This window comes from Schistocerca americana, unplaced genomic scaffold, assembly GCF_021461395.2.
Source record: "Schistocerca americana isolate TAMUIC-IGC-003095 unplaced genomic scaffold, iqSchAmer2.1 HiC_scaffold_35, whole genome shotgun sequence".
NCBI classification, from domain to species: Eukaryota; Metazoa; Arthropoda; class Insecta; order Orthoptera; family Acrididae; genus Schistocerca; species Schistocerca americana.
The window spans coordinates 2524458-2551666 of record NW_025726071.1 but is presented as its reverse complement, the minus strand read 5'-3'; positions in this window follow the sequence as shown (position 1 = coordinate 2551666).

The following is a 27209-nucleotide window of genomic DNA, read 5'->3' as shown; positions in this document are numbered from 1 at the left end:
GCATCGGAATCAATAACTAGTGTCACAGAATGGTTCAATGCATAGACAGTAAGAACAGTCAGTTTTCTGATAATTAAGTAGGCATTGTGCTTTTTGTATTTAATTCCGATGCAATTTCTGTGTTTCATCGTCAATAAGAAGGTCAGAGGAATACAGTAAACCTGAAGTGAAGCATCGGAATCTATAACTAGTGTCACAGGAATGGTTCAAAACATAGGCAGTGTGAAGAGCCAGTCCTCTTGTACTTGAGTCGGCATTGTGCTTTTAGAATTTAATTCCGATGCAATTTCTGTGTTTCATCGTCAATAAGAAGGTCAGAGGGATGCAGTAAACCTGAAGTGAAGCATCGGAATCTATAACTAGTGTCAATGGAATGGTTCAACACAAAGACTGTAAGAAGAGTCAGTTTTCTTGTACTTAAGTCGGCATTGTGCCCTTTCAATTGAATTCCGATGCAATTTCTGTGTTTCGTCGTCAATAAGAAGGTCAGAGGGATACAGTAAACCTGAAGTGAAGCATCGTAATCTATAACTATGTCTCAGGAATGGTTCAAACATAGACAGTAAGAAGAGTCAGTCTTCTTGTAATTAAGGCCGCATTGTGCCTCTTGTATATAATTCCGATGCAATTTCTGGGTTTCATCGTCAATATGAAGGTCAGAGGGATACAGTAAACCTGAAGTGAAGCATCGGAATCTATAACTAGTGTCACAGGAATGGTTCTAAACATAGACAGTAAGAAGAGCCAGTTTTCTTGTACTTGAGTCGGCATTGTGCCTTTTGTATTTAATTCCGATGCAATTTCTGTGTTTCATCGTCAATAAGAAAGTCAGAGGGATACAGTAAAACTGAAGTGAAGCATCGGAATCTATAACTAGTGTCACAGGAATCGTTAAAAACATAGACAGTAAGAAGAATCAGTTTACTTGAACTTAAGTCGGCATTGTGCCTTTTGTATTTAACTTCGATGCAATTTCTGTGTTTCATCTTCAATAAGAAGGTCAGAGGGATACCGTAAACCTGAAGAGAAGTATCGGAATCTGTAACTAGTGTCACAGGAATGGTTCATAACATAGACAGTAAGAAGAGTCAGTTTTCTTGTACATAAGTCGGCATTGTGCCTTTTGTATTTAATTCTGATGCAATTTCTGTGTTTCATCGACAATAAGAAGGTCAGAGGGATACAGTAAACCTGAAGTGAGGCATCGGAATCAATAACTAGTGTCACAGAATGGTTCAATGCATAGACAGTAAGAACAGTCAGTTTTCTGATAATTAAGTAGGCATTGTGTCTTTTGTATTTAATTCCGATGCAATTTCTGTGTTTCATCGTCAATAAAAAGGTCAGAGGGATACAGTAATCCTGAAGTGATGCATCGGAAACTATAACTAGTGTCTCAGGAATGGTTCAAAGCATAGACAGTAAGAAGAGTCAGTTTTCTTATAATTAAGGCAGCATTGTGCCTTTTTTATTTATTCCGATGCAATTTCTGTGTTTCATCGTCAATAAGAAGGTCAGAGGGATACAGCAAACCTGAAGTGAAGCATCGGAATCTAAAATCGGCATCACAGGAAAGGTTCAAAACATAGACAGTAAGAAGAGCCAGCCTTCTTGTACTTGAGTCGGCATTGTGCCTTTTGGATTTAATTCCGATGCAATTTCTGTGTTTCATCGTCAACAAGAAGGTCAGAGTGATACAGTAAACCTGAAGTGAAGCATCGTAATCTATAACTAGTGTTACAGGTGTAGTTCAAATCATAGACTGTAAGGAGAGTCAGTCTTCTAGTACTTAAGTCGGCATTGTGCCTTTTGTTTGTGTTCCGATGCAATTTCTGTGTCTCATCGTCATTAAGAAGGTCAGAGGGATACAGTAACCCTGAAGTGATGTTTCGGAATCTGTAACTAGTGTTACAGGAATGGTTCAAAACATAGACAGTAAGAAGAGTCAGTTTACTTGTACTCAAGTCGGCATTTTGCCTTTTGTATTTAATTCTGATGCAATTTCTGTGTTTCATCGTCAATAAGAAGGTCAGAGGGATGCAGTAAACCTGAAGTGAAGCATCGGAATCTATAACTAGTGTCACGGGACTGGTTCATAACATAGACAGTAAGAAGAGTCAGTCTTCGTGTACTTAAGTCGGCATTGTGCCTTTTGTATTTAATTCCGATGTGAATTCTGTGTTTCATCGTCAGTAAGATGGTCAGAGGGTTACAGTAAACCTGAAGTGAAGCATTTGAATCTATAACTAGTGTCACAGGAATGGTTCACAACTTAGACAGTAAGAAGAGTAAGTTTACTTATACTTAAGTCGGAATTGTGGCTTTTGTATTTAATTCAGATGCCGTTTCTGTGTTTCGTCGTCAATAAGAAGGTCCAAGGGATACAGTAAACCTAAAGTGAAGCAACGGAATCTAAAACCGGCCACACCGTATAGGTTCAAAACATAGACAGTAAGCAGGGCCAGTCTTCTTGTACTTGAGTCGGCATTGTGCCTTATGTATTTAATTCCGATGTAATTTCGGTGTTTCATCGTCAATAAGACGGTCAGAGGGATACAGTAAACCTGAAGTGAAGCATCGGTATCTATAACTAGTATCACGGGAATGGTTCTAAACAAAGGCTGTATGAAGAGTCAGTTTTCTTGTACTTAAGTCGGCATTGTGCATTTCTATTTAATTCCGATGCAATTTCTGTGTTTCGTCGTCAATATGAAGGTCCAAGGGATACAGTTAACCTGAAGTGAAGCATCGGAATCTAAAACCGGTCTCACAGGAAAGGTTAAAAACATACACAGTATGAAGAGCCTGTCCTCTTGTACTTGAGTCGGCATTGCGCCTTTTGTATTTAATTCCAATGCAATATCTGTGATTGATCGTCAATAAGAGGGTGAGAAGGATACAGTAAACCTGAAGTGAAGCATCGGAATCTATAACTAGTTTCACAGGAATGGTTCAAAACATAGACGGTAAGAAGAGTCAGCCTTCCTGTACTTAAGTCGGCATTGTGCCTTTTGTATTTAATTAAGATGCAATTTCTGTGTTTCGTCGTCAATAAGAAGGTCAGAGGGATACAGTAAACTTTAAGTGAAGCATCGTAATCTATAACTAGTGTCACAGGAATGGTTCAAAACATAGATAGTAAGAAGAGTCAGTCTTCTTGTACTTAAGTCGGCATTGTGCCTCTTGTATATAATTCCGATGCAATTTCTGTGTTTCATCGTCAATATAAAGTTCAGAGGGATACAGTAAACCTGAAGGGAAGAATCGGAATCTATAACTAGTGTCACAGGAATGGTTCAAAACATAGACAGTAAAAAGAGCCAGTCTTCTTGTACTTAAGTCGGCATTATGCCTTTTGTATTTAATTCCGATGCAATATCTGTGTTTCATCGTCAATAAGAAGGTCGGAGGGATACAGTAAACCTGAAGTGGAGCATCGGAATCTATAACTAGTGTCACAGGAATGGTTCAAAGCATAGACAGTAATAAGAGTCAGTTTTCTTATAATTAAGTAGGCATGGTGCCTTTTGTATTTAATTCCGATTCAACTTCTGTGTTTCATCGTCAATATGAACGTCAGAGGGATGCAGTAAGCCCGAAGTGATGCATCGGAATCTACAACTAGTGTCACAGGAGTGGTTCAAAACATACACAGTAAGAAGAGTCAGTTTTCTTGTACTTAACCAGGCATTGTGCCTTTTCTATTTAATTCCGATGCAATTTCTGTGTTTCGTTGTCAATAAGAAGGTCCAAGGGATACAGTAAACCTGAAGTCAGGCATCGGAATCTAAAACTGGTTCTCACAGGAAAGGTTCAAATCATAGACAGTGAGAAGAGCCAGTCTTCTTGTACTTGAGTCGGCATTGTGCCTTTTGTATTTAATTCCGATGCAATTTCTGTTTTTGATCGTCAAAAAGGAGGTCAGAAGGATAGAATAAACCTGAAGTGAAGCTTCGGAATCTATAACTAGTGTCACAGGAATGGTTCAAAACATAGACGGTAAGAAGAATCAGTCTTCCTGGACTTAGGTCTGCATTGTGGCCTTTGTATTTAATTAAGATGCAATTTCTGTGTTTCATCTTTAATAAGAAGGTCAGAGGGATACAGTAACCCTGAAGTGATGCATCGGAATCTATAACTAGTGTCACAGGAATGGTTAAAAAAATAGACAGTAAGAAGAGTCAGTTTTCTTGTACTTAACACGGCATTGTGCTTTTCTATTTAATTCCGATGCAATTTCTGTATTTCATCGTCAATAAGAAGGTCCAAGGGATACAGTAAACCTGAAGTCATGCATAGGAATCAAAAACTGGATTCACGGGAAAGGTTCAAATCATAGACAGTAAGAAGAGCCAGTCTTCTTGTACTTGAGTCGGCATTGTGCCTTTTCTATTTAATTCCGATGCAATTTATGTGTTTCGTCGTCAATATGAAGGTCAGAGGGAAACAGTAAACCTGCAGTGAAGCATCGGAATCTATAACTAGTGTCACAGGAATGGTTCAAAGCATAGACCGTAAAAAGAGTCAGTTTTCTTATACTTAAGTCGGCATTGTGCCTTTTGTATTTAATTCCGATGCCATTTCTGTGTTTCATCATCAATAAGAAGGTCAGAGGGATACAAAAAACCTGAAGTGATGCATCGGAATCTATAACTAGTGTCACAGGAATGGTTCAAAACATAGACAGTAAGAAGAGTCAGTTTACTTGTACTCAACTCGGCATTTTGCCTTTTGTATTTAATTCCGATGCAATTTCTGTGTTTGATCTTCAATAAGAAGGTCAGAGGGATGCAGAAAACCTGAAGTGAAGCATCGGAATCTATAACTAGTGTCACAGGAATGGTTCAAACATAGAGAGTAAGAATAGTCAGTCTTTTTGTACTTAAGTCGGCATTGTGCCTTTTGTATTTAATTCCAATGCAATTTCTGTGTTTCATCGTCAATACGTAGGTCAGAGGGTTCCAGTAAACCTGAAGTGAAGCATCGGAATCTATAACTAGTGTCGCAGGAATGGTTCAAAACATAGACAGTAAGAAGAGTCAGTTTACTTGTACTCAACTCGGCATTTTGCCTTTTGTATTTAATTCCGATGCAATTTCTGTGTTTCATCGTCAATAAGAAGGTCAGAGGGATGCAGTAAACCTGAAGTGAAGCATCGGAATCTATAACTAGTGTCACGGGAATGGTTCATAACATAGACAGTAAGAAGTGTCAGTCTTCCTGTACTTAAGTCGGCATTGTGCCTTTTGTATTTAATTAAGATGCAATTTCTGTGTTTCATCGTCAATAAGAAGGTCACAGTGATACAGTAAACCTGAAGTGAAGCATCGGAATCTGTAGCTAGTGTCACAGGAATGGTTCAAAACATAGACAGTAAGAAGAGTCAGTTTTCTTGTACTTAAATCGGCATTGTGCTTTTCTATTTAATTCCGATGCATTTTCTGTGTTTCGTCGTAAATAAGATGGTCCAAGGGATACAGTAAACCTGAAGTGAAGCATTAGAATCTATTACCGGTCTCACAGGAAAGGTTCGAAACATAGGCAGTAAGAACAGCCAGTCCTCTTGTACTTGAGTCGGCATTGTGCCTTTTGTATTTAATTCCGATGCAATTTATGTGTTTCGTCGTCAATAAGAAGGTCAGAGGGAAACAGTAAACCTGCAGTGAAGCATCGGAATCTATAACTAGTGTCACAGGAATGGTTCAAAGCATAGACCGTAAGAAGAGTCAGTTTTCTTATACTTATGTCGGCATTGTGCCTTTTTTATTTAATTCCGATGCCATTTCTGTGTTTCATCATCAATAAGAAGGTCAGAGGGATACAAAAAACCTGAAGTGATGCATCGGAATCTATAACTAGTGTCAAAGGAGTGGTTCAAAACAAAGACTGTATGAAGAGTCACTTTTCTTGTGCTTAAGTCGGCATTGTGCTTTTCTATTGAATTCTCATGCAATTTCTGTGTTTCGTCGTCAATAAGAAGGTCCAAGGGATGCAGCAAAACTGAACTGAAGCATCGGAAAATAAAACCGGCCTCACAGGAAAGGTTCAAAAACATAGACAGTAAGAAGAGCCAGTCCTCTTGTACTTGAGTCTGCATTGTGCCTTTTGTATTTAATTCCGATGCAATTTCTGTTCTTGATCGTTAATAAGAAGGTCAGAGGGATGCAGTAAACCTGAAGTGAAGCATCGGAATCTATAACTAGTGTCACAGGAATGGTTCAAAACATAGACGGTTGAAGAGTCAGTCTTCCTGTACTTAAGTCGGCATTGTGCCTTTTGTATTTAATTAAGATGCAATTTCTGTGTTTCATCGTCAATAAGAAGGTCACAGGGATACAGTAAACCTGAAGTGAAGCATCGGAATCTGTAACTAGTGTCACAGGAATGGTTCCTAACATAGACAGTAAGATGACTCAGTCTTCTTGTACTTAAGTCAGCATTGTTCCTCTTGTATATAATTCCGATGCAATTTCTGTGTTTCATCGTCAATATGAAGCTCAGAGTGATACAGTAAACCTGAAGCGAAGCATCAGAATCTATATCTAGTGTCACAGGAATGGTTCAAATCATAGACAGTAAGAAGAGCCAGTCTTCTTGTACTTGAGTCGGCATTGTGCCTTTTGTATTTAAATCCGATGCAATTTCTGTGTTTCATCGTCAATAAAAAGGTCAGAGGGATACAGTAAACCTGAAGTGAAGCATCGGAATCTATAACTAGTGTCACAGGAATGGTTCAAAACATAGACAGTAAGAAGAGTCAGTTTTCTTGTACTTAAGTCGGCATTGTGCCTTTTGTATTTAATTCTGATGCAGTTTCTGTGTTTCATCGACAATAAGAAGGTCAGAGGGATACAGTAAACCTGAAGTGAAGCATCGGAATCTGTAACTAGTGTCACAGGAATGGTTCAAAGCATAGACAGTAAGAAGAGTCAGTTTTCTTATAATTAAGTCGGCCTTGTGCATTTTATATTTAATTCCGATGCAATTTCTGTGTTTCATCGTCAATAAGAAGGTCAGAGGGATACAGTAACCCAGAAGTGATGCATCGGAATCTGTAACTAGTGTCACAGGAATGGTTCAAAACATAGACAGTAAGAAGAGTCAGTTTTCTTGTACTTAAGTCGACATTGTGCCTTTTCTATTTTATTGCGATGCAGTTTCTGTGTTTCGTCGTCAATAAGAAGGTCCAAGGGATGCAGTAAACTCAAACTGAAGCATCGGAATCTAAAACCGGCCTCACAGGAAAGGTTCAAAACATAGACAGTAAGAAGAGCCAGTCCTCTTGTACTTGAGTCGGCATTGTGCCTTTTGTATTTAAGTACGATGTAATTTCTGTGTTTGACCCTTCAATTTATAAGGTCAGAGGGATGCAGAAAACCTGAAGTGAAGCATCGGAATCTATAACTAGTGTCACAGGAATGGTTCAAAACATAGACAGTAAGAAGAGTCAGTTTTCTTGTACTTAAGTCGGCATTGTGCCTTTTGTATTTAATTCTGATGCAGTTTCTGTGTTTCATCGACAATAAGAAGGTCAGAGGGATACAGTAAACCTGAAGTGAAGCATCGGAATCTGTAACTAGTGTCACAGGAATGGTTCCTAACATAGACAGTAAGATGACTCAGTCTTCTTGTACTTAAGTCAGCATTGTTCCTCTTGTATATAATTCCGATGCAATTTCTGTGTTGTATCGTCAATATGAAGGTCAGAATGATACAGTAAACCTGAAGTGAAGCATCGGAATCTATAACTAGTGTCACAGGATCGGTTCAAAACATAGACAGTAAGAAGGGCCAGTCTTCTTGTACTTGAGTTGGCATTATGCCTTTTGTATTTAATTCCGATGCAAATTCTGTGTTTCATCGTCAATAAGACTGTCGGAGGGATACAGTAAACCTGAAGTGACACATCGGAATCTATAACTAGTGTTACAGGTGTAGTTCAAATCATAGACTGTAAGGAGAGTCAGTCTTCTAGTACTTAAGTCGGCATTGTGCCTTTTGTTTGTGTTCCGATGCAATTTCTGTGTCTCATCGTCATTAAGAAGGTCAGAGGGATACAGTAACCCTGAAGTGATGTTTCGGAATCTGTAACTAGTGTTACAGGAGTGGTTCAAAACATAGACAGTAAGAAGAGTCAGTTTACTTGTACTCAAGTCGGCATTTTGCCTTTTGTATTTAATTCCGATGCAATTTCTGTGTTTCATCGTCAATAAGAAGGTCAGAGGGATGCAGTAAACCTGAAGTGAAGCATCGGAATCTATAACTAGTGTCACGGGACTGGTTCATAACATAGACAGTAAGAAGAGTCAGTCTTCTTGTACTTAAGTCGGCATTGTGCCTTTTGTATTTAATTCCGATGTGAATTCTGTGTTTCATCGTCAGTAAGATGGTCAGAGGGTTACAGTAAACCTGAAGTGAAGCATTGGAATCTATAACTGGTGTCACAGGAATGGTTCACAACTTAGACAGTAAGAAGAGTAAGTTTACTTATACTTAAGTCGGAATTGTGGCTTTTGTATTTAATTCCGATGCCGTTTCTGTGTTTCGTCGTCAATAAGAAGGTCCAAGGGATACAGTAAACCTAAAGTGAAGCAACGGAATCTAAAACCGGCCACACCGTATAGGTTCAAAACATAGACAGTAAGCAGGGCCAGTCTTCTTGTACTTGAGTCGGCATTGTGCCTTATGTATTTAATTCCGATGTAATTTCGGTGTTTCATCGTCAATAAGACGGTCAGAGGGATACAGTAAACCTGAAGTGAAGCATCGGTATCTATAACTAGTATCACGGGAATGGTTCTAAACAAAGGCTGTAAGAAGAGTCAGTTTTCTTGTACTTAAGTCGGCATTGTGCATTTCTATTTAATTCCGATGCAATTTCTGTGTTTCGTCGTCAATATGAAGGTCCAAGGGATACAGTTAACCTGAAGTGAAGCATCGGAATCTAAAACCGGTCTCACAGGAAAGGTTAAAAACATACACAGTATGAAGAGCCTGTCCTCTTGTACATGAGTCGGCATTGCGCCTTTTGTATTTAGTTCCAATGCAATATCTGTGATTGATCGTCAATAAGAGGGTGAGAAGGATACAGTAAACCTGAAGTGAAGCATCGGAATCTATAACTAGTTTCACAGGAATGGTTCAAAACATAGACGGTAAGAAGAGTCAGCCTTCCTGTACTTAAGTCGGCATTGTGCCTTTTGTATTTAATTAAGATGCAATTTCTGTGTTTCGTCGTCAATAAGAAGGTCAGAGGGATACAGTAAACTTTAAGTGAAGCATCGTAATCTATAACTAGTGTCACAGGAATGGTTCAAAACATAGATAGTAAGAAGAGTCAGTCTTCTTGTACTTAAGTCGGCATTGTGCCTCTTGTATATAATTCCGATGCAATTTCTGTGTTTCATCGTCAATATAAAGTTCAGAGGGATACAGTAAACCTGAAGTGAAGCATCGGAATCTATAACTAGTGTCACAGGATCGGTTCAAAACATAGACAGTAAGAAGAGCCAGTCTTCTTGTACTTGAGTTGGCATTATGCCTTTTGTATTTAATTCCGATGCAAATTCTGTGTTTCATCGTCAATAAGACGGTCGGAGGGATACAGTAAACCTGAAGTGACACATCGGAATCTATAACTAGTGTTACAGGTGTAGTTCAAATCATAGACTGTAAGGAGAGTCAGTCTTCTAGTACTTAAGTCGGCATTGTGCCTTTTGTTTGTGTTCCGATGCAATTTCTGTGTCTCATCGTCATTAAGAAGGTCAGAGAGATACAGTAACCCTGAAGTGATGTTTCGGAATCTGTAACTAGTGTTACAGGAATGGTTCAAAACATAGACAGTAAGAAGAGTCAGTTTACTTGTACTCAAGTCGGCATTTTGCCTTTTGTATTTAATTCCGATGCAATTTCTGTGTTTCATCGTCAATAAGAAGGTCAGAGGGATGCAGTAAACCTGAAGTGAAGCATCGGAATCTATAACTAGTGTCACGGGACTGGTTGATAACATAGACAGTAACAAGAGTCAGTCTTCTTGTACTTAAGTCGGCATTGTGCCTTTTGTATTTAATTCCGATGTGAATTCTGTGTTTCATCGTCAGTAAGATGGTCAGAGAGTTACAGTAAACCTGAAGTGAAGCATTGGAATCTATAACTGGTGTCACAGGAATGGTTCACAACTTAGACAGTAAGAAGAGTAAGTTTACTTATACTTAAGTCGGAATTGTGGCTTTTGTATTTAATTCCGATGCCGTTTCTGTGTTTCGTCGTCATTAAGAAGGTCCAAGGGATACAGTAAACCTAAAGTGAAGCAACGGAATCTAAAACCGGCCACACCGTATAGGTTCAAAACATAGACAGTAAGCAGGGCCAGTCTTCTTGTACTTGAGTCGGCATTGTGCCTTATGTATTTAATTCCGATGTAATTTCGGTGTTTCATCGTCAATAAGACGGTCAGAGGGATACAGTAAACCTGAAGTGAAGCATCGGTATCTATAACTAGTATCACGGGAATGGTTCTAAACAAAGGCTGTAAGAAGAGTCAGTTTTCTTGTACTTAAGTCGGCATTGTGCATTTCTATTTAATTCCGATGCAATTTCTGTGTTTCGTCGTCAATATGACGGTCCAAGGGATACAGTTAACCTGAAGTGAAGCATCGGAATCTAAAACCGGTCTCACAGGAAAGGTTAAAAACATACACAGTATGAAGAGCCTGTCCTCTTGTACATGAGTCGGCATTGCGCCTTTTGTATTTAATTCCAATGCAATATCTGTGATTGATCGTCAATAAGAGGGTGAGAAGGATACAGTAAACCTGAAGTGAAGCATCGGAATCTATAACTAGTTTCACAGGAATGGTTCAAAACATAGACGGTAAGAAGAGTCAGCCTTCCTGTACTTAAGTCGGCATTGTGCCTTTTGTATTTAATTAAGATGCAATTTCTGTGTTTCGTCGTCAATAAGAAGGTCAGAGGGATACAGTAAACTTTAAGTGAAGCATCGTAATCTATAACTAGTCTCACAGGAATGGTTCAAAACATAGATAGTAAGAAGAGTCAGTCTTCTTGTACTTAAGTCGGCATTGTGCCTCTTGTATATAATTCCGATGCAATTTCTGTGTTTCATCGTCAATATAAAGTTCAGAGGGATGCAGTAAACCTGAAGGGAAGGATCGGAATCTATAACTAGTGTCACAGGAATGGTTCAAAACATAGACAGTAAAAAGAGCCAGTCTTCTTGTACTTAAGTCGGCATTATGCAGTTTGTATTTAATTCCGATGCAATATCTGTGTTTCATCGTCAATAAGAAGGTCAGAGGGATACAGTAAACCTGAAGTGGAGCATCGGAATCTATAACTAGTGTCACAGGAATGGTTCTAAGCATAGACAGTAATAAGAGTCAGTTTTCTTATAATTAAGTAGGCATGGTGCCTTTTGTATTTAATTCCGATTCAACTTCTGTGTTTCATCGTCAACATGAACGTCAGAGGGATGCAGTAAGCCTGAAGTGATGCATCGGAATCTACAACTAGTGTCACAGGAGTGGTTCAAAACATAGACAGTAAGAAGAGTCAGTTTTCTTGTACTTAACCAGGCATTGTGCCTTTTCTATTTAATTCCGATGCAATTTCTGTGTTTCGTTGTCAATAAGAAGGTCCAAGGGATACAGTAAACCTGAAGTCAGGCATCGGAATCTAAAACTGGTTCTCACAGGAAAGGTTCAAATCATAGACAGTGAGAAGAGCCAGTCTTCTTGTACTTGAGTCGGCATTGTGCCTTTTGTATTTAATTCCGATGCAATTTCTGTTTTTGATCGTCAAAAAGAAGGTCAGAAGGATAGAATAAACCTGAAGTGAAGCTTCGGAATCTATAACTAGTGTCACAGGAATGGTTCAAAACATAGACGGTAAGAAGAATCAGTCTTCCTGGACTTAGGTCTGCATTGTGGCCTTTGTATTTAATTAAGATGCAATTTCTGTGTTTCATCTTTAATAAGAAGGTCAGAGGGATACAGTAACCCTGAAGTGATGCATCGGAATCTATAACTAGTGTCACAGGAATGGTTAAAAAAATAAACAGTAAGAAGAGTCAGTTTTCTTGTACTTAACACGGCATTGTGCTTTTCTATTTAATTCCGATGCAATTTCTGTATTTCATCGTCAATAAGAAGGTCCAAGGGATACAGTAAACCTGAAGTCATGCATAGGAATCAAAAACTGGATTCACGGGAAAGGTTCAAATCATAGACAGTAAGAAGAGCCAGTCTTCTTGTACTTGAGTCGGCATTGTGCCTTTTCTATTTAATTCCGATGCAATTTATGTGTTTCGTCGTCAATAAGAAGGTCAGAGGGAAACAGTAAACCTGCAGTAAAGCATCGGAATCTATAACTAGTGTCACAGGAATGGTTCAAAGCATAGACCGTAAAAAGAGTCAGTTTTCTTATACTTAAGTCGGCATTGTGCCTTTTGTATTTAATTCCGATGCCATTTCTCTGTTTCATCATCAATAAGAAGGTCAGAGGGATACAAAAAACCTGAAGTGATGCGTCGGAATCTATAACTAGTGTCACAGGAATGGTTCAAAACAAAGACTTTATGAAGAGTCAGTTTTCTTGTACTTAAGTCGGCATTGTGCTTTTCCATTTAATTCTCATGCAATTTCTGTGTTTCGTCGTCAATAAGAAGGTCCAAGGGATGCAGCAAACCAGAACTGAAGCATCGGAATATAAAACCGGCCTCACAGGAAAGGTTCAAATCATAGACAGTAAGAAGAGCCAGTCCTCTTGTACTTGAGTCGGCATTGTGCCTTTTGTATTTAATTCCGACGCTATTTCTGTGTTTGATCGTCAATAAGAAGGTCAGAGGGATGCAGTAAACATGAAGTGAAGCATCGGAATCTATAACTAGTGTCACAGGAATGGTTCAAAACATAGACGGTTGAAGAGTCAGTCTTCCTGTACTTAAGTCGGCATTGTGCCTTTTGTATTTAATTAAGATGCAATTTCTGTGTTTCATCGTCAATAAGAAGGTCACAGGGATACAGTAAACCTGAAGTGAAGCAACGGAATCTGTAACTAGTGTCACAGGAACTGTTCAAAACATAGACAGTAAGATGAGTCAGTCATCTTGTACTTAAGTCAGCATTGTGCCTCTTGTATATAATTCCGATGCAATTTCTGTGTTTCATCGTCAATATGAAGCTCAGAGTGATACAGTAAACCTGAAGCGAAGCATCAGAATCTATATCTAGTGTCACAGGAATGGTTCAAAACATAGACAGTAAGAAGAGCCTGTCTTCTTGTACTTGAGTCGGCATTGTGCCTTTTGTATGTAAATCCGATGCAATTTCTGTGTTTCATCGTCAATAAGAAGGTCAGAGGGATACAGTAAACCTGAAGTGAAGCATCGGAATCTATAACTAGTGTCACAGGAATGGTTCAAAACATAGACAGTAAGAAGAGTCAGTTTTCTTGTACTTAAGTCGGCATTGTGCCTTTTGTATTTAATACTGATGCAGTTTCTGTGTTTCATCGACAATAAGAAGGTCAGAGGGATACAGTAAACCTGAAGTGAAGCATCGGAATCTGTAACTAGTGTCACAGGAATGGTTCAAAGCATAGACAGTAAGAAGAGTCAGTTTTCTTATAATTAAGTCGGCCTTGTGCCTTTTATATTTAATTCCGATGCAATTTCTGTGTTTCATCGTCAATAAGAAGGTCAGAGGGATACAGTAACCCTGAAGTGATGCATCGGAATCTGTAACTAGTGTCACAGTAATGGTTCAAACATAGACAGTAAGAAGTGTCAGTTTTCTTGTACTTTAGTCGACATTGTGCCTTTTCTATTTAGTTGCGATGCAGTTTCTGTGTTTCGTCGTCAATAAGAAGGTCCAAGGGATGCAGTAAACCCAAACTGAAGCATCGGAATCTAAAACCGGCCTCACAGGAAAGGTTCAAAACATAGACAGTAAGAAGAGCCAGTCCTCTTGTACTTGAGTCGGCATTGTGCCTTTTGTATTTAATTACGATGCAATTTCTGTGTTTGATCTTCAATAAGAAGGTCAGAGGGATGCAGAAAACCTGAAGTGAAGCATCGGAATCTATAACTAGTGTCACAGGAATGGTTCAAATCATAGAGAGTAAGAATAGTCAGTCTTTATGTACTTAAGTCGGCATTATGCCTTTTGTATTTAATTCCAATGCAATTTCTGTGTTTCATCGTCAATACGTAGGTCAGAGGGATCCAGTAAACCTGAAGTGAAGCATGGGAATCTATAACTAGTGTCACAGGAATGGTTCAAAACATAGACAGTAAGAAGAGTCAGTTTACTTGTACTCAACTCGGCATTTTGCCTTTTGTATTTAATTCCGATGCAATTTCTGTGTTTCATCGTCAATAAGAAGGTCAGAGGGATGCAGTAAACCTGAAGTGAAGCATCGGAATCTATAACTAGTGGCACGGGAATGGTTCATAACATAGACAGTAAGAAGAGTCAGTCTTCCTGTACTTAAGTCGGCATTGTGCCTTTTGTATTTAATTAAGATGCAATTTCTGTGTTTCATCGTCAATAAGAAGGTCACAGGGATACAGTAAACCTGAAGTGAAGCATCGGAATCTGTAACTAGTGTCACAGGAATGGTTCAAAACATAGACAGTAAGAAGAGTCAGTTTTCTTGTACTTAAATCGGCATTGTGCTTTTCTATTTAATTCCGATGCATTTTCTGTGTTTCGTCGTAAATAAGATGGTCCAAGGGATACAGTAAACCTGAAGTGAAGCATTAGAATCTATTACCGGTCTCACAGGAAAGGTTCAAAACACAGGCAGTAAGAACAGCCAGTCCTCTTGTACTTGAGTCGGCATTGTGAATTTTGTATTTAATTCCGATGCAATTTATGTGTTTCGTCGTCAATAAGAAGGTCAGAGGGAAACAGTAAACCTGCAGTGAAGCATCGGAATCTATAACTAGTGTCACAGGAATGGTTCAAAGCATAGACCGTAAGAAGAGTCAGTTTTCTTATACTTATGTCGGCACTGTGCCTTTTTTATTTAATTCCGATGCCATTTCTGTGTTTCATCATCAATAAGAAGGTCAGAGGGATACAAAAAACCTGAAGTGATGCATCGGAATCTATAACTAGTGTCAAAGGAGTGGTTCAAAACAAAGACTGTATGAAGAGTCACTTTTCTTGTACTTAAGTCGGCATTGTGCTTTTCTATTGAATTCTCATGCAATTTCTGTGTTTCGTCGTCAATAAGAAGGTCCAAGGGATGCAGCAAACCTGAACTGAAGCATCGGAAAATAAAACCGGCCTCACAGGAAAGGTTCAAAAACATAGACAGTAAGAAGAGCCAGTCCTCTTGTACTTGAGTCTGCATTGTGCCTTTTGTATTTAATTCCGATGCAATTTCTGTGTTTGATCGTTAATAAGGAGGTCAGAGGGATGCAGTAAACCTGAAGTGAAGCATCGGAATCTATAACTAGTGTCACAGGAATGGTTCAAAACATAGACGGTTGAAGAGTCAGTCTTCCTGTACTTAAGTCGGCATTGTGCCTTTTGTATTTAATTAAGATGCAATTTCTGTGTTTCATCGTCAATAAGAAGGTCACAGGGATACAGTAAACCTGAAGTGAAGCATCGGAATCTGTAACTAGTGTCACAGGAATGGTTCCTAACATAGACAGTAAGATGAGTCAGTCTTCTTGTACTTAAGTCAGCATTGTTCCTCTTGTATATAATTCCGATGCAATTTCTGTGTTTCATCGTCAATATGAAGCTCAGAGTGATACAGTAAACCTGAAGCGAAGCATCAGAATCTATATCTAGTGTCACAGGAATGGTTCAAATCATAGACAGTAAGAAGAGCCAGTCTTCTTGTACTTGAGTCGGCATTGTGCCTTTTGTATTTAAATCCGATGCAATTTCTGTGTTTCATCGTCAATAAGTAGGTCAGAGGGATACAGTAAACCTGAAGTGAAGCATCGGAATCTATAACTAGTGTCACAGGAATGGTTCAAAACATAGACAGTAAGAAGAGTCAGTTTTCTTGTACTTAAGTCGGCATTGTGCCTTTTGTATTTAATTCTGATGCAGTTTCTGTGTTTCATCGACAATAAGAAGGTCAGAGGGATACAGTAAACCTGAAGTGAAGCATCGGAATCTGTAACTAGTGTCACAGGAATGGTTCAAAGCATAGACAGTAAGAAGAGTCAGTTTTCTTATAATTAAGTCGGCCTTGTGCCTTTTATATTTAATTCCGATGCAATTTCTGTGTTTCATCGTCAATAAGAAGGTCAGAGGGATACAGTAACCCTGAAGTGATGCATCGGAATCTGTAACTAGTGTCACAGGAATGGTTCAAACATAGACAGTAAGAAGTGTCAGTTTTCTTGTACTTTAGTCGACATTGTGCCTTTTCTATTTAGTTGCGATGCAGTTTCTGTGTTTCGTCGTCAATAAGAAGGTCCAAGGGATGCAGTAAACCCAAACTGAAGCATCGGAATCTAAAACCGGCCTCACAGGAAAGGTTCAAAACATAGACAGTAAGAAGAGCCAGTCCTCTTGTACTTGAGTCGGCATTGTGCCTTTTGTATTTAATTACGATGCAATTTCTGTGTTTGATCTTCAATAAGAAGGTCAGAGGGATGCAGAAAACCTGAAGTGAAGCATCGGAATCTATAACTAGTGTCACAGGAATGGTTCAAAACATAGAGAGTAAGAATAGTCAGTCTTTTTGAACTTAAGTCGGCATTGTGCCTTTTGTATTTAATTCCAATGCAATTTCTGTGTTTCATCGTCAATACGTAGGTCAGAGGGATCCAGTAAACCTGAAGTGAAGCATCGGAATCTATAACTAGTGTCACAGGAATGGTTCAAAACATAGACAGTAAGAAGAGTCAGTTTACTTGTACTCAACTCGGCATTTTGCCTTTTGTATTTAATTCCGATGCAATTTCTGTGTTTCATCGACAATAAGAAGGTCAGAGGGATGCAGTAAACCTGAAGTGAAGCATCGGAATCTATAACTAGTGTCACGGGAATGGTTCATAACATAGACAGTAAGAAGAGTCAGTCTTCCTGTACTTAAGTCGGCATTGTGCCTTTTGTATTTAATTAAGATGCAATTTCTGTGTTTCATCGTCAATAAGAAGGTCACAGGGATACAGTAAACCTGAAGTGAAGCATCGGAATCTGTAACTAGTGTCACAGGAATGGTTCAAAACATAGACAGTAAGAAGAGTCAGTTTTCTTGTACTTAAATCGGCATTGTGCTTTTCTATTTAATTCCGATGCATTTTCTGTGTTTCGTCGTAAATAAGATGGTCCAAGGGATACAGTAAACCTGAAGTGAAGCATTTTAATCTATTACCGGTCTCACAGGAAAGGTTCAAAACACAGGCAGTAAGAACAGCCAGTAATCTTGTACTTGAGTCGGCATTGTGCCTTTTGTATTTAATTCCGATGCAATTTATGTGTTTCGTCGTCAATAAGAAGGTCAGAGGGAAACAGTAAACCTGCAGTGAAGCATCGGAATCTATAACTAGTGTCACAGGAATGGTTCAAAGCATAGACCGTAAGAAGAGTCAGTTTTCTTATACTTATGTCGGCATTCTGCATTTTTTATTTAATTCCGATGCCATTTCCGTGTTTCATCATCAATAAGAAGGTCAGAGGGATACAAAAAACCTGAAGTGATGCATCGGAATCTATAACTAGTGTCAAAGGAGTGGTTCAAAACAAAGACTGTATGAAGAGTCACTTTTCTTGTACTTAAGTCGGCATTGTGCTTTTCTATTGAATTCTCATGCAATTTCTGTGATTCGTCGTCAATAAGAAGGTCCAAGGGATGCAGCAAACCTGAACTGAAGCATCGGAAAATAAAACCGGCCTCACAGGAAAGGTTCAAAAACATAGACAGTAAGAAGAGCCAGTCCTCTTGTACTTGAGTCTGCATTGTGCCTTTTGTATTTAATTCCGATGCAATTTCTGTGTTTGATCGTTAATAAGAAGGTCAGAGGGATGCAGTAAACCTGAAGTGAAGCATCGGAATCTATAACTAGTGTCACAGGAATGGTTCAAAACATAGACGGTTGAAGAGTCAGTCTTCCTGTACTTAAGTCGGCATTGTGCCTTTTGTATTTAATTAAGATGCAATTTCTGTGTTTCATCGTCAATAAGAAAGTCACAGGGATACAGTAAACCTGAAGTGAAGCATCGGAATCTGTAACTAGTGTCACAGGAATGGTTCCTAACATAGACAGTAAGATGAGTCAGTCTTCTTGTACTTAAGTCAGCATTGTTCCTCTTGTATATAATTCCGATGCAATTTCTGTGTTTCATCGTCAATATGAAGCTCAGAGTGATACAGTAAACCTGAAGCGAAGCATCAGAATCTATATCTAGTGTCACAGGAATGGTTCAAATCATAGACAGTAAGAAGAGCCAGTCTTCTTGTACTTGAGTCGGCATTGTGCCTTTTTTATTTAAATCCGATGCAATTTCTGTGTTTCATCGTCAATAAGAAGGTCAGAGGGATACAGTAAACCTGAAGTGAAGCATCGGAATCTATAACTAGTGTCACAGGAATGGTTCAAAACATAGACAGTAAGAAGAGTCAGTTTTCTTGTACTTAAGTCGGCATTGTGCCTTTTGTATTTAATTCTGATGCAGTTTCTGTGTTTCATCGACAATAAGAAGGTCAGAGGGATACAGTAACCCTGAAGTGATGCATCGGAATCTGTAACTAGTGTCACAGGAATGGTTCAAAACATAGACAGTAAGAAGAGTCAGTTTTCTTGTACTTAAGTCGACATTGTGCTTTTTCTATTTTATTGCGATGCAGTTTCTGTGTTTCGTCGTCAATAAGAAGGTCCAAGGGATGCAGTAAACTCAAACTGAAGCATCGGAATCTAAAGCCGGCCTCACAGGAAAGGTTTAAAACATAGACAGTAAGAAGAGCAAGTCCTCTTGTACTTGAGTCGGCATTGTGCCTTTTGTATTTAAGTACGATGTAATTTCTGTGTTTGACCCTTCAATTTATAAGGTCAGAGGGATGCAGAAAACCTGAAGTGAAGCATCGGAATCTATAACTAGTGTCACAGGAATGGTTCAAAACATAGACAATAGGAAGAGTCAGTCTTCTAGTACTTAAGCCGGCATTGTGCCATTTGTATTTAATTAAGATGCAATTTCTGTGTTTCATCGTCAATAAGAAGGTCAGCGGGATACAGTAAACCTGAAGTGAAGCATCGGAATCTATTACTAGTGTCACAGGAATGGTTCAAAACATAGACAGTAAGAAGAGTCAGTCTCCTTGTACTTAATACGGCATTGTGCCTCTTGTATATAATTCCGAAGCAATTTCTGTGTTGTATCGTCAATATGAAGGTCAGAATGATACAGTAAACCTGTAGTGAAGCTTCGGAATCTATAACTAGTGTCACAGGATACTTTCAAAACATAGACAGTAGGAAGAGCCAGCCTTCTTGTACTTGAGTTGGCATTGTGCCTTTTGTATTTAATTCCGATGCAATTTCTGTGTTTCATCGTCAATAAGACGGTCGGAGGGATACAGCAAACCTGAAGTGAAGCATCGGAATCTATTACTAGTGTCACAGGAATGGTTCAAAACATAGACAGTAAGAAGAGTCAGTTTTCTTGTACTTAAGTCGGCATTGTGCCTTTTGATTTTAATTAAGATGCAATTTCTGTGTTTCATCGTCAATAAGAAGGTCAGCGGGATACAGTAAACCTGATGTGAAGCATCGGAATCTATAACTAGTATCACTGGAATGGTTCAAGACATAGACAGTAAGAAGAGTCAGTCTCCTTGTACTTAATACGGCATTGTGCCTCTTGTATATAATTCCGATGCAATTTCTGTGTTGTATCGTCAATATTAAGGTCAGAATGATACAGTAAACCTGAAGTTAAGCATCGGAATCTATAACTAGTGTCACAGGATCGGTTCAAAACATAGACAGTAAGAAGAGCCAGTCTTCTTGTACTTGAGTTGGCATTATGCCTTTTGTATTTAATTCCGATGCAAATTCTGTGTTTCATCGTCAATAAGACGGTCGGAGGGATACAGTAAACCTGAAGTGACACATCGGAATCTAAAACTAGTGTTATAGGAATGGTTCAAAACATACAGAGTTAGAAGAGTAAGTCATTTTGTACGTAAGCCGACATTGTGCCTTTTGTATTTAATTACATTGCAATTTCTGTGTTTCATTGTCATTACGAAGGTCAGAGGGATACAGTAAACCTGAAGTGAAGCATCGGAATCTATAACTAGTGTCACAGGAATGGACCAAAACATAGTCAGTAAGAAAGGTCAGTCTTCTTGTACTTAAGTGGGCATTGTGCCTTTTGTATTTAATTCCGATGCAATATCTGTGTTTCATCGTCAATAAGAAGATCAGAGGGATACAGTAAGCCTGAAGTGAAGCATCGGAATCTATAACTAGTGTCACAGGAATGGTTCAAAACATAAACAGTAAGAAGCGTCAGTTTTCTTGTACTTAAGACGGCATTGTGCATTTTGTATTTAATTCCGATGCAATTTCTGTATTTCATCGTCAATATGAAGGTCAGAGGGATACAGTAAACCAGAATTGGAGCATCGCAATCTATAACTAGTGTCACAGGAATGGTTCAAAACATAAACAGTAAGAAGAGTCAGTTTTCTTGTACTTAAGTCGGCAATGTGCCTTTTGTATTTAATTGCGATGCAATTTCTGTGTTTCATCGTCAATAACAAGGTCAGAGGGATGCAGTTAACCTGAAGAGAAGTATCGGAATCTATAACTAGTGTCACAGGAATGGTTCGAAACATAGACAGTAAGAAGAGTCAGTTTTCTTGTACTTATGTCGGCATTGTGCCATCTGTATTTAATTCCGATGCTATTTCTGTGTTTCGTCGTCAATAAGAAGGTCCAAGGGATACATTAAACCTGAAGTGAAGCATCGGAATCTATAAGTAGTGTCACTGAAAAGGTTCAAAACATAGGCAGTGAGAAGAGTCAGTCTTATTGTACTTAGGTCGGCATTGTGCCTTTTGTATTTAATTCCGATGCAATTTCTGTGTTTCATCGTCACTAAGAAGGTCCAAGGGATACAGTAAACCTGAAGTGAAGCATCGGAATCTATAACTAGAGTCACAGGAATGGTTCAAAACATAGACAGTAGCAAGAGTCAGTCTTCTTGTATTTAAGTCGGCATTGTGCCTTTTTTATTTAATTCCGATGCAATTTCTGTGTTTCATCGTCCGTAAGAAGGACAGAGGGATACAATAAACCTGAAGTGAAGCATCGGAATCTATAACTAGTGTCACAGGAATGGTTCAAAATATTATTCAGTAGGAAGAGTCAGTCTTCTTGTACTTAAGTCGGCATTGTGCCTTTTCTATTTAATTCCGATGCAATTTCTGCGTTACATCGTCAATAAGAAGGTCAGAGGGATACTGTAAAGCTAAAGTGAAGCATCGGAATCTATAACTAGTGTCACAGGAATGGTTCAAAGCTCAGTCTGTAAGATGAGTCAGTCTTCATGTACTTAAGTCGGCATTGTGCTTTTTCTATTTAATTCCGATGCAATTTCTGTGTTTCGTCGTCAATAAGAAGGTCCAAGGGATACAGTAAACCTGAAGTGAAGCATGGGAATCAATAACTAGTGTCACAGGAATTGTTCAAAACATAGAGAGTAGGAAGAGTTAGTCTTCTTGATCTTAAGTTTGTATTGTGCCTTTTCTATTTAATTCCGATGCAACTCCTGTGTTTCATCGTCAATAAGAATGTCAGAGGGATACAGTGAACCTGAAGTGAAGCATCGGAATCTATAACTAGTGCCTCAGGAATGGTTCAAAACATATACAGTAGGAAGAGTCAGTCTTCTTTACTTAAGTCGGCATTGTGCCTTTTCTATCTAATTCCGATGCAATTTCTGTGTTTTGTCGTCATTAAGAAGGTCCAAGGGATGCAGTAAATCTGAATTCAAGCATCGGAATCTATAGATAGTGTCACAGGAAAAGTTCAAAACACAGACAGTAAGAAGAGTCAGTCTTCTTGTACTTAAGTCGGCATTGTGCCTTTTCTATTTAATTCCGATGCAATTTCTGCGTTTCGTCGTCATTAATAAGGTCCAACGGATACAGTAAACCTGAAGTGAAGCATCGGAAGCTATATCTACTGTCACAGGAAAGGTTCAAAACATGGACAGTAAGAAGAGTCAGTCTTCTTGGACATGAGTCAGCATTGTGCCATTTGTATTTAATTCCGATGCAATTACTGTGCTTCATCGTCGATAAGAAGGTCAGAGGGATACAGTAAACCTGAAGTGAAGCATCGGAATCTATAACTAGTGTCACAGGAACGGTTCAAATCATACACAGCAAGAAGAGTCAGTCTTCTTGTACTTAAGTCGGCATTGCGCATTTTGTATTTAATTCCGATGCAATTTCTGTGTTTCATCGTCAATAAGAAGGTCCAAGGGATACAGTAAACCAGAATTGGAGCATCGCAATCTATAACTAGTGTCACAGGAATGGTTCAAAACATAAACAGTAAGAAGAGTCAGTTTTCTTGTACTTAAGTCGGCAATGTGCCTTTTGTATTTAATTGCGATGCAATTTCTGTGTTTCATCGTCAATAACAAGGTCAGAGGGATGCAGTAAACCTGAAGTGAAGCATCGGAATCTATAACTAGTGTCACAGGAATGGTTCAAAACATAAACAGTAAGAAGCGTCAGTTTTCTTGTACTTAAGACGGCATTGTGCATTTTGTATTTAATTCCGATGCAATTTCTGTATTTCATCGTCAATATGAAGGTCAGAGGGATACAGTAAACCAGAATTGGAGCATCGCAATCTATAACTAGTGTCACAGGAATGGTTCAAAACATAAACAGTAAGAAGAGTCAGTTTTCTTGTACTTAAGTCGGCAATGTGCCTTTTGTATTTAATTGCGATGCAATTTCTGTGTTTCATCGTCAATAACAAGGTCAGAGGGATGCGGTAAACCTGAAGTGAAGTATCGGAATCTATAACTAGTGTCACAGGAATGGTTCGAAACATAGACAGTAAGAAGAGTCAGTTTTCTTGTACTTAAGTCGGCATTGTGCCATCTGTATTTAATTCCGATGCTATTTCTGTGTTTCGTCGTCAATAAGAAGGTCCAAGGGATACATTAAACCTGAAGTGAAGCATCGGAATCTATAAGTAGTGTCACTGAAAAGGTTCAAAACATAGGCAGTGAGAAGAGTCAGTCTTATTGTACTTAGGTCGGCATTGTGCCTTTTGTATTTAATTCCGATGCAATTTCTGTGTTTCATCGTCACTAAGAAGGTCCAAGGGATACAGTAAACCTGAAGTGAAGCATCGGAATCTATAACTAGAGTCACAGGAATGGTTCAAAACATAGACAGTAGCAAGAGTCAGTCTTCTTGTATTTAAGTCGGCATTGTGCCTTTTTTATTTAATTCCGATGCAATTTCTGTGTTTCATCGTCCGTAAGAAGGACAGAGGGATACAATAAACCTGAAGTGAAGCATCGGAATCTATAACTAGTGTCACAGGAATGGTTCAAAACATTATTCAGTAGGAAGAGTCAGTCTTCTTGTACTTAAGTCGGCATTGTGCCTTTTCTACTTAATTCCGATGCAATTTCTGCGTTACATCGTCAACAAGAAGGTCAGAGGGATACAGTAAACCTAAAGTGAAGCATCGGAATCTATAACTAGTGTCACAGGAATGGTTCAAAACACAGTCTGTAAGGTGAGTCAGTCTTCATGTACTTAAGTCGGCATTGTGCTTTTTCTATTTAATTCCGATGCAATTTCTGTGTTTCGTCGTCAATAAGAACGTCCAAGGGATACAGTAAACCTGAAGTGAAGCATCGGAATCTATAACTAGTGTCACAGGAATGGTTAAATTATAGACAGTAGGAAGAGTCAGTCGTTTTGTACTTAAAATGGCATTGTGTCTATTATATTTAATACCGACGCAATTTCTGTGTTTCGTCGTCAATAAGAAGGTCCAAGGGATACAGTAAACCTGAAGTGAAGCATCGTAATCTATATCTAGTGTCACAGGAATGGTTTAAAACATAGACACGGAAGAGTCAGTCTTCTTGTACATAAGTCGGCATTTTGCCTTTGCTATTTAATTCCGATGCTATTTCTGTGTTTCGTCGTCAATAAGAAGGTCCAAGGGATACATTAAACCTGAAGTGAAGCATCGGAATCTATAAGTAGTGTCACTGAAAAGGTTCAAAACATAGGCAGTAAGAAGAGTCAGTCTTATTGTACTTAAGTCGGCATTGTGCCTTTTGTATTTAATTCCGATGCAATTTCTGTGTTTCATCGTCACTAAGAAGGTCCAAGGGATACAGTAAACCTGAAGTGAAGCATCGGAATCTATAACTAGAGTCACAGGAATGGTTCAAAACATAGACAGTAGCAGGAGTCAGTCTTCTTGTACTTAAGTCGGCATTGTGCCTTTTCTTCTTAATTCCGATGCAATTTCTGTGTTTCATCGTCAATAAGAAGGTCCAAGGGATACAGTAAACCTGAAGTGAAGCATCGGAATCTATAACTAGAGTCTCAGGAATGGTTCAAAACATATACAGTAGGAAGAGTCAGTCTTCTTGTACTCATGCCGGCATTGTGCCTTTTCAATTTAATTCCGATGCAATTTCTGCGTTACATCGTCAACAAGAAGGTCAGAGGGATACAGTAAACCTAAAGTGAAGCATCGGAATCTATAACTAGTGTCACAGGAATGGTTCAAAACACAGTCTGTAAGGTGAATCAGTCTTCATGTACTTAAGTCGGCATTGTGCTTTTTCTATTTAATTACGATGCAATTTCTGTGTTTCGTCGTCAATAAGAAGGTCCAAGGGATACAGTAAACCTGAAGAGAGGCATCGGAATCAATAACTAGTGTCACAGGAATGGTTCAAAACAAAGGGAGTAGGATGATTTTTTTTTCTTGATCTTAAGTCGGCATTGTACCTTTTCTATTTAATTCCGATGCAACTTTTGTGTTTCATCGTCAATAAGAATGTCAGAGGGATACAGTGAACCTGAAGTGAAGCATCGGAATCTATAACTAGTGTCTCAGGAATGGTTCAAAACATATACAGTAGGAAGAGTCAGTCTTCTTTACTAAAGTCGGCATTGTGCCTTTTCTATTTAATTCCGATGCAATTTGTGTGTTTCGTCGTCATTAAGAAGGTCAAAGGGATGCAGTAAATCTAAATTGAAGCATCGGAATCTATAGCTAGTGTCACAGGAAAAGTTCAAAACACAGACAGTAAGAAGAGTCAGTCTTCTTGTACGTAAGTCGGCATTGTGCTTTTGTATTTCATTCCGATGCAATATATGTGTTTCACCGTCAATAAGATGGTCAGAGGGATACAGTAAACCTGAAGTGTAGCATCGGAATTTACAACTAGTGTCACAGGAATGGTTCAAAACATAGACAGGAGGAAGAGTCAGTCTTATTGTACTTAATTTGCATTCTGCCTTTTCCATTTAATTCCGATGCTATTTCTGTGTTTCGTCGTCAATAAGAGGGTCAGAGGGATACAGTAAACCTGAAGTGAAGCATCGAAATCTATAACTAGTGTCACAGGAATGCTTCAAATCATAGGCAGTAAGAAGAGTCAGTCTTCTTGTACTTAAGTCGGCATTGTGCCTTTTGTATTTAATTCCGATGCAATTTCTGTGTTTCATCGTCAATAAGAAGGTGCAAGGGATACAGTAAACATATAGTGAAGCATCGGAATCTAGAACGGGTCTCACAGGAAATGTTCAAATCATAGTCAGTAAGAAGAGTCAGTCTTCTTGTACTTAAGTCGGCATTTTGCCTTTTGTATTTAATTCCGATGCAATTTCTGTGTTTCGTCGTCAATAAGAAGTTCCAAGGGACACAGTGAACCTGAAGTGAAGCATCGGAATCTATAACTAGTGTCACAGGAATGGTTCAAAACATAGACAGTAAGAAGAGTCAGTTTTCTTGTACTTAAGTCGGCATTGTGCCTTTTGTATTTAATTCAGATGAAATTTCTGTGTTTCGTCGTCAATAAGAAGGTCCAAGGGATACAGTAAACCTGAAGTGAAGCATCGGAATCTTTAACTAGTGTCACAGAAAAGGTTCAAAACATAGACAGTAAGAAGAGTCAGTGTAATTGTACGTAAGTCGGCATTTTGTCTTTTGTATTTAATTCCGATGCAATTTCTGTGTTTCGTCGTCAATAAGAAGTTCCAAGGGACACAGTGAACCTGAAGTGAAGCATCGGAATCTATAACTAGTGTCACAGGAATGGTTCAAAACGTAGACAGTAAGAAGAGTCAGGTTTCTTGTACTTAAGTCGGCATTGTGCCTTTTGTATTTAATTCAGATGCAATTTCTGTGTTTCGTCATCAATAAGAAGGTCCAAGGGATACAGTAAACATATAGTGAAAAATGGGAACCTAAAACGGGTCTCACAGGAAATGTTCAAAACATAGTCAGTAAGAAGAGTCAGTCTTCTTGTACTTAAGTCGGCTTTGTGCCTTTTCTATTTATTTCCGATGCAATTTCTGTGTTTCGACGTCAATAAGAAGGTCCAGGGGATACAGTAAACCTGAAGTGAAGCATCGGAATCTATAACTAGTGTCACAGGAGTGGTTCAAAATTTAGACAGTAAGAAAAGTCAGTCTTCTTGTACTTAAGTCGGCATTGTGCCTTTTCTATTTAATTCCGATGCAATTTCTGTTTCATCGTCAATAAGAATGTCAGAGGGATACAGTAAACCTGAAGTGAAGCATCGGAATCTATAACTAGTGTCTCAAGAATGGTTCAAAACATATACAGTAGGAAGAGTCAGACTTCTTTACTTAAGTGGGAATTGTGCCTTTTATATTTAATTCCGATGCAATTTCTGCGTTACATCGTGAATAAGAAGGTCTGAGGGATACAGTAAACCTAAAGTGAAGCTTCGGAATCTATAACTAGTGTCACAGGAATGGTTCAAAACACAGTCTGTAAGATGAGTCAGTCATCATGTACTTAAGTCGGCATTGTGCTTTTTCTATTTAATTCCGATGCAATTTCTGTGTTTCGTCGTCAATAAGAAGGTCCAAGGGATACAGTAAACCTGAAGTGAAGCATCTTAATCTATAACTAGTGTCACAGGAATGGTTCAAAACATAGAGAGTGGGATGAG